General features: G+C 34.9%; 1 protein-coding gene across 1 annotated transcript in view; it reads right to left on the reverse strand.

The window, feature by feature from the left end:
- ABCC3 (ATP binding cassette subfamily C member 3) overlaps positions 1 to 13415 on the reverse strand; it is a 267779-nt gene that overhangs the window by 253479 nt on the left and 885 nt on the right. The gene's annotated exons all lie outside the window — the stretch shown is intronic.

Genomic DNA, 13415 nt, shown 5'->3' on the forward strand with positions numbered 1-13415 from the left:
GTATATGCAGGGCTTTAGTCTTAGTCATACCCCATTTACAACAAGCGCCTCCAATCCACCTAGAAATGTGTTCCAGAGATACTGGAGGCTGCAAAATTATACAAAACAGCTGCATATTTCTTACAGCATTCAGTGAATTACATAAGAGAGTTTACATGTCCCTAATTATTATTTTATTTTTTAAAGGGACACTGTACCCAAAAAAATTATTTCGTGATTCAGATTGAGCATGAAATTCTAAGCAACTTTCTAATTTACTCCTATTATCAAATTTTCTTAATTCTCTTGGTATCTTTATATGAAATGCAAGAATGTAAGTTTAGATGCCGGCCCATTTTTGGTGAACAACCTGGGTTGTCCTTGCTGATTGGTGGATAAATTCATCCACCAATAAAAAAGTGCTGTCCAGAGTTCAGAACCCAAAAAAGCTTAGATGCCTTCTTTTTTCAAATAAAGATAGCAAGAGAACGAAGAAAAATAGATAATAGGAGTAAATTAGAAAGTTGCTTAAAATTTCACACTCTATCTGAATTACAAAAGAAAATTTTTGGGTTCAGTGTCCCTTTAACTTTACATATAGTTAATTTATGCGTCGCATTCTGGAAAACTATACAGTTCCAAAGTTCTGTCTTTGGCATCTTGAAATTGGTAGAAGCAAATTTCTAGGAAATAAAAATGAGAGTGTTGAATGTATTCTGTAACTGCCAGAACATTAATGTTTTGTTTAAAAAAAAAAAATACAACTAAAAAGTAAAACAAAAAGGAAGACAAAAGCAGTTCCATTTTTTATGTTTGTTATCTTCTATTGTATGCTGTGTATTTAAATATATCTTAAAGGGACATGAAAATGAAAAAAATATTTCATTATTCCGACACAACATGTGATTTCAAGCAACTTTTCAATTTGCTTCCATTATCTAAATTGCTTCATTTTCTTTGTATCCTTAGCTGAAAAGCAGATCTATTTAGGCTCAGAAGCAGGAATGCATTACTGGGAACTAGCTGCTGATTGGTGGCTGCACAAAAATGCCTCTTTTTATTGGTTCACCAGATGTCTTCAGATTGCTCCCAGTAGTGCAATAGCTGCTACTTCAAAAAAGAATACCAAGAAAATTAAGCAAATTGGATAACAGAAATAAATTGGAAAATTGTTTAAATCACATGCTCTATTTGAGTCATGAAAAATAAGAAAAAGAAAAATGTTGGGTTTCATGTCCCTTTAACTTAAAATACTAATCTGTCTAACATTGTTCCATTCTTAAAAACTTGGTACAGGGATCTTAGCGACAGCTTTATTAAATTAAAGCATTTCCTGATTTTTTATTTCAAAGTTGGACTCAACTAAAATGAAAAGTTGTTTAAAATGTTATGCTCTATCTCAATCATGAAAGAAAAGTTTTGGTTCCATGTCTCTTTAGAGAACAACTTGCCAGCAGTAGTTGTCTAGTACCCTAACATCTTCAGATTTGGCTACAGAGAACTCGATTTATCAAGCCCTTCACCTCCCTTTGACTACAGGTTTGCACAAGAGAACCTGCACTCAGGATTTATCTTATCTTATTTAAGAGAAGAGCTTGAGCAGACAGGGGCGAATATGTACTCCTCTGTCCACCTTTTATTGATAAATAGCTGTAATGGATATAATTTAAAAATAACTTAGAGTAAAGTTAAAGAGACACTGAACCCAAAATGTTTTCTATTGTGATTCAGATAGAGCATGCAATTTTAAGCAACTTTCTAATTTACTCCTATTATCAAATTCTTTTCATTCTCTTGGTATCTTTATTTGAAATGCAAGAATGTAAGTTTAGATGCCGGCCCATTTTTGGTGAACACACTGTGTTGTTCTTGCTGATTGGTGGGTAAATTCACCTACCAATAAACAAGTGTTTTCCATGGTTCTGAACCAAAAACATAGCTTAAATGCCTTCTTTTTCAAATAAAGAAAGCAAGAGAACGAAGAAAAATTGATAATAGGAGTAAATTAGAAAGTTGTTTAAAATTGCATGCTCTATCTGAATCACGAAAAAAAAAAAATTGGGTTCAGTGTCCCTTTAAGTGCTCCTTTGTGGAATATTATAAACATACATTTATGTATGAGATACTAACCAAAAAGATCATAACTCTGCCTATAATTCTTTCTGAAGTGTTAGATTTTATTATGGGAGAGTGACTGATTTAAGAGACATTTAAGTGATATTGCACAGGGGCGTACTCACTTTATTTGTATATTGTGTGTGTATATATATATATATATATATATATATATATATATATATATATATATATATATATATATATATATATATATATATATATTATTTTAATGGGGTATTTTATTTTGGAATTTTCAGGTTTATAATCATTGACTGGGACTCTTGGAATTAACATAACATTTGGGTGGGGCGCACAGTTTAAATTGGGAGCCAAATTCTCTATAAATGGCCCTGTGTGATGCAAATAGATGATGTGAGCCATTAACCTATGTTCTATTAAAATAGATTAATCAACATGCAGGTACTTTCACATGTGATGTAATTCCTAAACACACAAAAAAGCAATTTTGTTTATCTTTAATCATGTCCATTTAAACCAAATAATAATAATCAATAAAAAAATAATACAAAAAAATAATATATATATATATATATATACTGTATATATCATTTCACAAGATTAACAAGCTACTAAACCATTTTTTTAAATTACTAGAAAAAAATACACTGAAATTGTAATTTGCACATCTGATAAGTTCCCTTGTCAATTTGGAGCAGAATACGGCGGTTGACTGGTAGCTTTATGCATATGCCGCTCTTGATTGGCTCATCCATTGCATACCTCCCCCTATAACTGCCAGATGATTTCTGGGAGGTTAAAAAAATGTTGGTACTGGCCCATTGGTAATTTATGTGCAGGGCCACGGCTAGAAGGGGCAGGGATAAAGGTGGGTGTGTCCAGGAGGTTCATGTGTGTCTGGTAGTTTGGGTGGGACTAACAAGGATCCCGAGGGAGAGTGGGAGATGTGCCCATTGTCAGGAAAATCAGTGCATTGTGTGTTTGAATTCAACTTTATGTGTATCCCCTTTGCATAGTTATCAAAGAAAATTTATTTAATAATTAAATTCAGAGCAATTTCTATTAAAATAGATTTTATCTTTATTCAGATTTAACAAAGTAATTCTTGATTACTAATTATGAAAGTGATGGTAAATCCTAGTTTTTTTGAAACGCTATAACTTACCAGTGCTATAAATAAAGGGGACTTTCAGTCATGAAGTATAAAAAAATCGTACCTTTATTTGCCCGCAAGTTTATGCCGAGCTGAGCGCCTCTGGCCGCCCACGGCAAAACGCTATTTTTTCAATGAGGTATTATTTCCACTTCTTAGCCAATAGCCATGGTAGCCAATCTGCATTATACCATATGGCTAGCATGCTATTGGCTTAGAGGAAGAAACATTACCTCTTTGGGAAACCAGTGCTCAGCTCCGCATAAACTCACGGGCAAATAAAGGTACTTTTAACTTAAAGTTTTTTTATACTCCATGACTGAAAGTCCCCTTTATTTATAGCACTGGTAAGTCCTATACTATCACTTTAATGATATGATATTAAACAAGGAAATTATTTTGATTGACTTTATTTCAGCAAATTGTCTTTGTTGTAAAGTATCAGCAATAATTTCCTTCGGAAGGTTTAAAAGCTTTTTCTTTTGTAAATGGCTGACATTTCCAGGCTTGTTTCATTTCCATGAATGTATCTCACAGTAACTTAATTTCCTTCCCACAATGACATTGACATTTAAAATAGCAACATCTCAAGGTCACTTGTCAAGTTATAGAATATACACATAAAATATATATACTGTATATATATATATACACACAGGCAGATGTATCTCGTTTTAGCTTCTCTCTAATAAGTGGTATATTCGGATTTAAGGGATAAAAAACTCAAATGTAATTTCATTTAAGGGACATCCAATTAATTAAATATAAAAGTTAATAGTATGTTGTGGATGATTTGTAAAAAAAAGTCATGCACCATACTCAAAAAGGGTTATGTCACCGGCCTGAAAAAAAAACATCAGCGTGCGCTGGTATTATACAGTGGAGCGCAAATATCGCTTTCATGAAATCGATATTTAGTGCTCCACTTGTAATCTGGCCCTAAATAAATGATTGCTTGAATAATTTGTACATTTATTTTTAAAATTTATATTAGTTGTTTAACTAAAGTTAATGTCCATAAAGAAGTGTTTGCCGCCATATTGTAACTTAGGTTACCTTTTCAGCTGAGGCCAATTATAAATGCTTATAAATTTCGTACTAGAGTGTGCAACCAATGACTGTGTGCAATATAACGGTGTCTGCACTTCCATGTTTAACATGAATTGGAAGGCACACAATATTCAGAATTAAATTACAGGAAAGGAGAGCAAAATAAACAATAAAAGTATATTGCAAAGTTGTTTTACTACGTGTAAGTAAAACATTTATATTAATATCTTTAAGGTGTTTAATGTCCCCTTAAAGAGTAAAGACTTTGGAGCTTCAATTGTTAGTAGTTCACCTGATGTGTTAAGCTAGCTCCCTGTAGTGCATTGCTGCTTCTTCAACAAAGGTTATCAAGAGAATGAAGCAAATTTGCTAATTGGGAAGTTGTAAAATGATATGCTGTATCTGAATCATGCCCTTTAATGCCAGAGGTAATCTATTTTTAATTAAGAGAAAAGTAATCAAACAATGTGCATATTAAAGGGACATAAAACCCCACATCTTTCTTTTATGATTCAGATATAGAGGCCCATTTATCAAGCACCGTAAGCAGCTCGTGGGCCCGTGTTTCTGGCGAGGCTTCAGACTCGCCAGAAACAGCAGTTATGAAGCAGTGGTCTAAAGACCGCTGCTTCATAACCTTGTCCGTCTGCTCTGAGCAGGCAGACAGGAATAGCCGCAATTCAACCCGATCGAGTTTGATCGGGTTGATTGACACCCCCCTGCTGGCGGCCGATTGGCCGCAAGTCTGCAGGGCTTGTGAGCATCTGGTGCAATGCTGAATACGGAGAGCGTTTTGCTCTCCGCATTCAGCGAGGTCTTGTGGACCTGATCCGCACTGTCGGATCAGGTCCGCAAGACCTTTGATAAATAGGCCTCATTGCATGCAATTTTAAACTACTTTATCATTTACGTCTATTATCAAATTTTCTTTGTTCTCTTGGAATTTTTTGTTGAAAAGCAGAGCCCTAATCTCAGGAGCGTGCACATGTCTGGTGCACTATATGGCAGCAATTTTGCAAGAATGTTATCCATTTGCAAGACCACTAGACGGCAGCACTATTTCTTGCTACATAGTGCGCCACACACCTAACTAGGTATCTCTTCAACAAAGAATATTGAAGCAGCAAAGCAAATTTGATAATATAAGTAAATTTGAAGCTTTTTTAAAAAAGGTAAGCTCTGTCTGAATCACAAAAGAAAATGATTGGGTTTCATATCCCTTGCAAGATTGTGTATATGAGGGATGGACAACTGATAAGCCGCTCCTTTACACGTTAAACAGTGAGTTAAAAGTATATTTATGTATTCATTTGTATTTGAAGATCAGCACATCCTTTGTATTCATTAAAAAACAGTTATAAAAAGATGATTTATTTTGTTAAAAGTGAATTTGTTTAACACTAGTGTACGGAGTACTATTAAAGCGATGATAAAGTTACATTTTCATGATTCAGTAGGAGCATACAGTTTCAAACACCTTTCCAATTTTCTTCTATTATTAAATTTGCTTTGTTCTTTTGGTATCCTTTATTGAAAAGAGAGCTCTAGAGCAAATAGGTTGAACCAATGACATATATGTACAGCCGCCAACCCCCAGCTAGCTCCCAGTAGTGCATTGTATTGCTGCTCCATAGCTCACCTAGGATCAGTCTTCAACAAATGGATACCACCAAGAGAACTTTACTGTACCTTTACATTATCTATCATGCAATAAACAGGGCAGGTTTTATCTAGAGAGAGGGCTGTATTCATGGTTCAGTATATATCTAGAAATACAATGTTTCAATAGATTAAAGGCTTCTAGTAAACAAGACAAATTCACTTTTTTAACATTCTATTAAAAAAACCCCATCAGGTTGCAATGTTATGATTGAGCTATTGTTTGCCTATACCTATTTGTTTACCTCCTGTAAAGAGGTTATTAAACACATAGCTAAAGATAGTTCTGGATAGGGAATGCACTACTGGTCCTGAACTAGAAGGCACTGCCACTGAGCCAATCAGAGGAGGCATTTGTGCATAGCTGTTAAAAACAGGTTGTGTTCACCTCAGGATCATCAATGCGTTGCTGACCCTGAGCTGATTTTTTTAACCCTTTTGTGGGGTTGAACACATAGATGTAAGCAAGCAATAGTGCAGTAAGGAAACACTCTAACATAATAGAGTATGTTCTTATTATGGGTTTAAATCTCTTTAAAGGGATAGTATAATGTAAATTTGGTTTCCCCTTAATGTGTTTAAGAATGAAATTATATTAGTTTATAATAGAAAATGACAGATTATTGTTATATATAGGCTCCCTAGAACCCAAGTTCATGCATTCACAGTGTGAAAAACAGGTTTATATAAATATCCATACATATGCTTGAATATGTAGGGTTTGTATGTAGCAGTGGATATATGCACACCATGACATACTGAAGCAGAGCATGATCCCCTCCCTTTGGAGACTGGGCTGAAGGGCAGTATTCCAACATGATAACGACCTGAAACACACCTCCAAGACGACCACTGCCTTGCTAAAGAAGCTGAGGGTAAAGGTGATGGACTGGCCAAGCATGTCTCCAGACCTAAACCCTATTGAGCATCTGTGTTGCATCCTCAAATGGAAGGTGGGGGAGCTCAAGGTCTCTAACATCCACTAGCTCCGTGATGTCGTCATGGAGGAGTGGAAGAGGACTCCAGTGGCAACCTGTGAAGCTCTGGTGAACTCCATGCCCAAGAGGGTTAAGGCGGTGATGGAAAATAAAGGTGGCCACACAAAATATGGACACTTTGGTCCCAATTTGGACATTTCCACTTAGGGGTGTACTCACTTTTGTTGCCAACGGTTTAGACATTAATGGCTGTGTGTTGAGCTTTTTTTGAGGGGACAGTAAATTTACACTGTTATACAGGCTGTACACTCACTATTTTACATTGTAGCAAAGTGTCATTTCTTCAGTGTTGTCACATGAAAATATATAATAAAATATTTACAAAAATGTGAAGGGTGTACTCACTTTTGTGAGATACTGTGTCATATATATATATATATATATATATATATATATATATATATATATATATATATATATATTATATTATCGGTAAAGTTATATATGTTAAGGATAAAGTCAGATATTGGGTAATCCTAGGATTACTCAGGTTAACCTGATATTACTCAAGTGGCTGTGGGTAAAGCCTGATGTAATGTAATTTCCCCATCTACACAATTTTTTTTGCCTCTGCCTGGGGGGTTCAAGGAAGGAGCCCCATTGATCCTCTGGCATCCACCCCAAGTGAACCTTGGGGAATGAGGTTTACAAGGGGGGCTTTGCCCCCCTTAACCCCCCAGGCAGAGGAAAAAAAAGATAAGATGGGGGAATTACAGTGCATCATATATATGTTTGATGCAGTGACTCGATGCACTCTGAGATTTATCATGTTACATCAGGCTTTACACACAACCGCTTGGGTAATGTCAGGTTTACGCGGGTAATGCTAGGATTACACAATTTCTTACTTTACCTGCAACATTATATATATATAATTTTAAAATGGATGATTGATATACATGGACTTTTCCTATGTGCCAAAAGTTGACTTGACAGTAGAAATCATTCAAAGCCGGGCTACAAAAACGGTTCATGATGTAGGACATAAAACCTTCAAGGAAATACTTTGAGACCTTAAGACATATAGCTCAGAGAAGGGGTTATACAGTTGCATAGCCTCACTATCAGCACCACCCCCTTAAATTGTAGCTGGCCGGCCCCAGCTGCTGCAGCTCATCGGGAAATCTCCTGGTGCCCTGGTATTCCAATCTAGCCTTGGCAAACACCAATATATAGAGAGGACAATGTAAAGGGAATATAGTAGTATCTCTAGTATCTCAATATCACACCCTCACACTGGGATAAGTATACACCAATTTTTATATAACTGCATGTAATAGGCACTACTATAAAGTATAAAAGCTTTTAAAAACTTACTTAGAAGCTCCCAGTTTAGCACTGTTGATGAGGTAGTCTGGAACACCCACTGAAAGGGGCGTGGTAAACAAAAATAGCAGACACTCCCCACCTCCCACCTTCCCTGCATATGAAAAGACAGATAACATAAACAGGAGCCAGCAGTAGTCTGTAAACGTGTGTATACATCTGGCACTGTGGGGCTTGGTTACGAGTCTGTAAATCAGCACAATATTCTGAAAAAATAGGCAAAACTATACATTTTTATAAAAAAACTACCAGATGGGCTATATAAATGAATCATCTACAAAACATTTATGCAAAGAAAAATCTAGTGTACAATAGTAAATCCTAGCATTTGTGAAATGCTAGGATTTACCAGTGGAACAAAAAAAGGGACTTTCAGTCATAAAGAATAAAATACTTCATGCTGAAAGTTCCTTTATTTGTCGGAAGCGTTTGCCGAGCTGAGCGCCTCAGGCAGCCCATGGCAGAACGAGAAAACACACAGCACCACTCTAGATTCGGACTTGATCCTTCATCGTAATGACGTGGTCGCGGGTATGTACGGAGGTGAACTACGGATAGCAGAGTGCTCCAAATATAGTTAGGTGCGGTGCACTTTGAACAGCTGAGCAAGCCGTAAGTACAAAATTGAAAGAAGCGGCTGAACTCAAGTGGCTCAAATGTAAAACATACAAGTTTTATTGAGAATACTTACAAAATACAGATGTCTGGAAGAAAGGAGACCCAATCCTCTCATTTTTCAGCCCAAGGCAGAACGCTATTTTGCTGTGAGGTGATCTTAGCCAATAGCGTGCTAGCTATCCGGCATATTGCCAGCTGGCCCGCACAGCTATTGGCTAAGAGGTGGAAACTTCACCTCAGTGATAGTGTTCTGCTGTGGGCGGCCTGAGGTGCTCAGTGCGGCGAACGTTTTAGACAAATAAAGGAACTTTCAGCATGAAATGTTTTATACTTCATGAATGAAAGTCCCCTTTATTTGCTCCACTGGTAAATCCTAGCGTTTCACAAATGCTAGGATTTACCATCACTTTAAGATACTGACAATTTCAGCATAGGTGTGGATACAACTGGCAGAATTAGCTATTTAAAATGACAAAATAGAGGTAAAGGAGCTATTGGTAAACAATTTAATACACTCCAGCAGATAAAAAGAGATCCATGGGAAAACATTAAAGCAGAAAAAATACAGTACACTGTCCCTTTAATTACCAATGTCTTTGGTGTTCTGTGCTCATCCTTTTTGAGTGATGAAATAGGCAGGTGAACTGAGACAGGTGGTATTGAGAGCTGTAACTGTCAGTTCTAACAGATGTAGACAGCTACTTATAAAAAATTATAGCCAGGCAAAGGTATTTATTAACACTGTTTATATTTGGAAGTTACAGAAGTTAAACATTAACATTTAAAATAGATATTCCTACACTGTATATATATATATATATTTATATTTAAGAATAAATAGAATATATTCTGCTATGTGAAAATTGGAATCGGAAATATTAATATTTAGTTTCGGGTTAGCACCCTTGGTTAAATACAATCAGGTTTGCATGCGGACATTTTCGTGCTCCATTGAAGCCTATGGGGGAATACGTTAATGGGTTTGCGATATTCGATGTCCGCCTTTTTGTGGGCGTTGGGTTAGGGCTTGTGTAAAAACCTTTTACTATGAACTTGTAATACGAGTGCTACCTGACGTGCGCAAAAATCTTACTTCTAGCAAAGTCAATGCTCGAGCAGGAGCACTAAATAGCGCTCCAGTTGTAATCTAGCCCTTAACGTTTTTCTCATATGGATTTGGTTTGTTCATTTTTTTCTTTGTCTATTGTTTGTGGACACAGCAAGTTTGGAAAAATTTGTCCTTTTTTATACTTGTCTGGGAATAAATGTACGTCTTGTTCTGAGAAGTATAGAGAATGCTATAATATACAAGAAATAGATCATACAATGAGGTCGATTTATCAACCTCTTTGACAGGCTTTGCCTGCATATGACTGCAGGTTTTCACATGAGAACCTGCACTCCGTATTTAACCTCTCAGGTGGCGAATTTCAATCTCCGGGGTCTTGTCCGACCGGGGAGCTTTACATCTCCTGCCCGCTCGTGATTGGCTGTGCGAGGGCAGGGGGCTGCGTTGCACACAAGTGCAAAATAGCCCTTGTGTGCAATGCTGAATTCCGACAGTGCAATTCAGCACTCACAAGAGGCGAGCTGTGGCGGACAGGGGTGCGTATGTGCGCCCCTGTCCGCCTCAGCTTGATAAATCGACCCTATAGTCTCTTCAAGTTATATGAAATATATGAAGCTGAGTGAGCCAAATAAGTCAATACATTTGCATACATCTAGTTTGTTTGTTTTTCGTTAAAGGCAGTTTATGTTATGAATGTGAGGAATGTAATGAATATGGATTATTTTTTCACAATCGTCTGAAAACAAATGCACATGTATAGGAAGCAGCATCACTAGATACACACTCTGCTTGCTCAATCAATTAATGTTTAAAATAATAATAAGCATCTTTACCCTAGCGAAACCCATAGCCCAACAAACACACATGCCCACTATACCCATAATGCCCTAATCAGATCCCCTTAAAAGAGACACAAATATCTCTATGGTTTTGTAGCACAAGTTCATTGCACACATGTGCCATATTTGCATAACTAAAAACTATTAAAATCAATCAACATGTAGGTTCTTTAGCCTGTGATTTAATTGCTAAACCCCCAAAATTGCCATTTTGATTGTCATTAATTATGCACATTTAATTTTTTTGTAACAAAATTTGAAGATTAACATTGGAGATATTGATTTTTTGTTGTTTTTGGAGGTAACAATCCAAATTTAAAGTGTTAGATTTTTTTTTTTTGCTTGTATCTTTTTATTTTTAAAGTGATTTTAAAATCACAAACTTGATCACATATTCTCGTGGGATAACCCGACATGAAAAAATTTATATTTCACATTCCAATGTTCTTCATATAGAAGAACATTTTCTATTTATTCATAAATACATATTTATATATATATATATATATATATATATATATATATATATATATAGGAATATCAATTTAGAATTACATAGAACATATTCTGCTATGTGCAGAACCTTGGAATGTGAAATATTTACAGTAAATACATAGTTAAAACCATTATTAAATATGAATATTGCATAAATATGTGTTTAGATATTTTCATCTTCTTAACTGCAAAGTGCTCCAATGCACTTTTATATATGTCTATATATGTGTACATATGTATTTATGTGTTTATATGTGTATATATGTGTACATATGTATTTATGTGTTTATATGTGTATATATGTCTGTAAATAAATAAACACACACACACACACACACATATATATATATATATATATATATATATATATATATATATATATATATATATATATATATATATATATATACACACACACACACACACATATTTAGAGATGTATATGTTTATATCTGTATGTTAAAGCCCTTTTTTCATTGCACCTGAGACCTCATATCCTTGAGCCCTTATAACTATTTGGTACAATATTTTTTTTAAAATATTGTTTTATCAGATAGTGTTATTATGAGTGTAACTGTACTTTGTAATGTATTTTTTATATGTTTTTGTGACACTTTTTTGTTTTGCAAAACAGTTAACTACAACTCTGAGGATGCTAACCCGAGGAAAGTTAACTTGAATTGCATTTACTTCAGCGGAAAATCCGACGTGCGCAAACACCCGCAATATAACCCCTTATCGCTCGCACATAATTGTTAGTGCTCCACTCGTAATCTGGCCCAAATTAAGTACAACTACCCTTGAGTAATTGCCTGCAATCAATTAAATTTGAGCTTAATTCTTTACCTTTTGTGTAGTTGTGTCACATGTAGACATTAATTTCATAAAATGTATTATTTTGCTTTGCAGAATTGGGATTGCAATATTAACGCTAGTTTCAATTGAGGTGGTAAAGTTTGGAAACTGGTGATAAAAATTATCTCCATTAAAGTCTATGGAGATTTTCTAAGTTACCACCAGTTTCCAAACTTTACCACCTCAATGGAAACTAGGCCCTAGTTGGCAGCTAAATAGAACTTCCTTGGATATTTTTCAAGTTTCTTACTAGAGTGCATGAGCATACTCCAACTGCAACATGTGGAAAAAACGTATTTCTACTGATTTTTTTAAGTATTTATATCTTAAGAAAATGTAATTATTTAATACTTTTTCTATTTTATGAATCACTAAATATTTTAATTAATTAATACTGGGTGATGCCGCTCTTTAAGTCTGTGATCCACACACTCAGTTTTATCATATTCCTTTTCCTCTTAGACCCAAGTATTTAATGTAACTGGCCCACTAAGAATCTTATTTGCATATTCCTATCAAGAATTCCTAGCAGCAGTTTATGCGTGACGAGGATATCTCTAAGAATCGGGAATACTTATCTGTCTTGATATGTAAATATGCTACTCAATTTTTGTTTATTGTGCAATTAACACGACTAAGTATTATTTTAAAGCCTTAGGCTGAAATAGGAGTTTACAATTTGAGGTAGTTTATACTATTATCACTTTCTGATCCCAAATGGTTGGCACATATCACATGACACGTGTTTTCATTATTACCTCATCTATTATTCTCTGCAGTGACAAAATTATGCAGTGTCAGCATGTGTATTCAAAATGTATGTATGGTTGCAACTCAACTTTCACTGGTGGAGGGTGTACTAACTTGTTTCCGGTTTAACATTTATTGTTCAAATATTGCAGTTTACAAAAACAAAAATATATCCATAACAATTGTAACAACATTTTTCTACCTTGCTCTCAGATGCAATTTTGGTGTAAAAAAAATAAATAATTTTTTGCTTCAATTAAATATAAAAATATACTATTTTCTTAATATGTTCTTCCTATTTCTAAGAATAAAAGCCTGTTGGTGTAGAAAATTACTTTTTACCACCATTCACTCACAACAGTATTATTAAAGAATTCTAAATGTATGTATATTTAATTAAATAATCTGAAGAATATAAGGAAATAATTACATCAGAGAAAATCATAAATTTAGTTACTAATTAACTGACTAATTTTGTTTTAGTTTAGAATGTAGAAGAGAAAGTAACTGAAAAAAATATTTTATTG

The sequence above is a fragment of the Bombina bombina genome, chromosome 1, assembly GCF_027579735.1.
Source record: "Bombina bombina isolate aBomBom1 chromosome 1, aBomBom1.pri, whole genome shotgun sequence".
Lineage (NCBI taxonomy): Eukaryota > Metazoa > Chordata > Amphibia > Anura > Bombinatoridae > Bombina > Bombina bombina.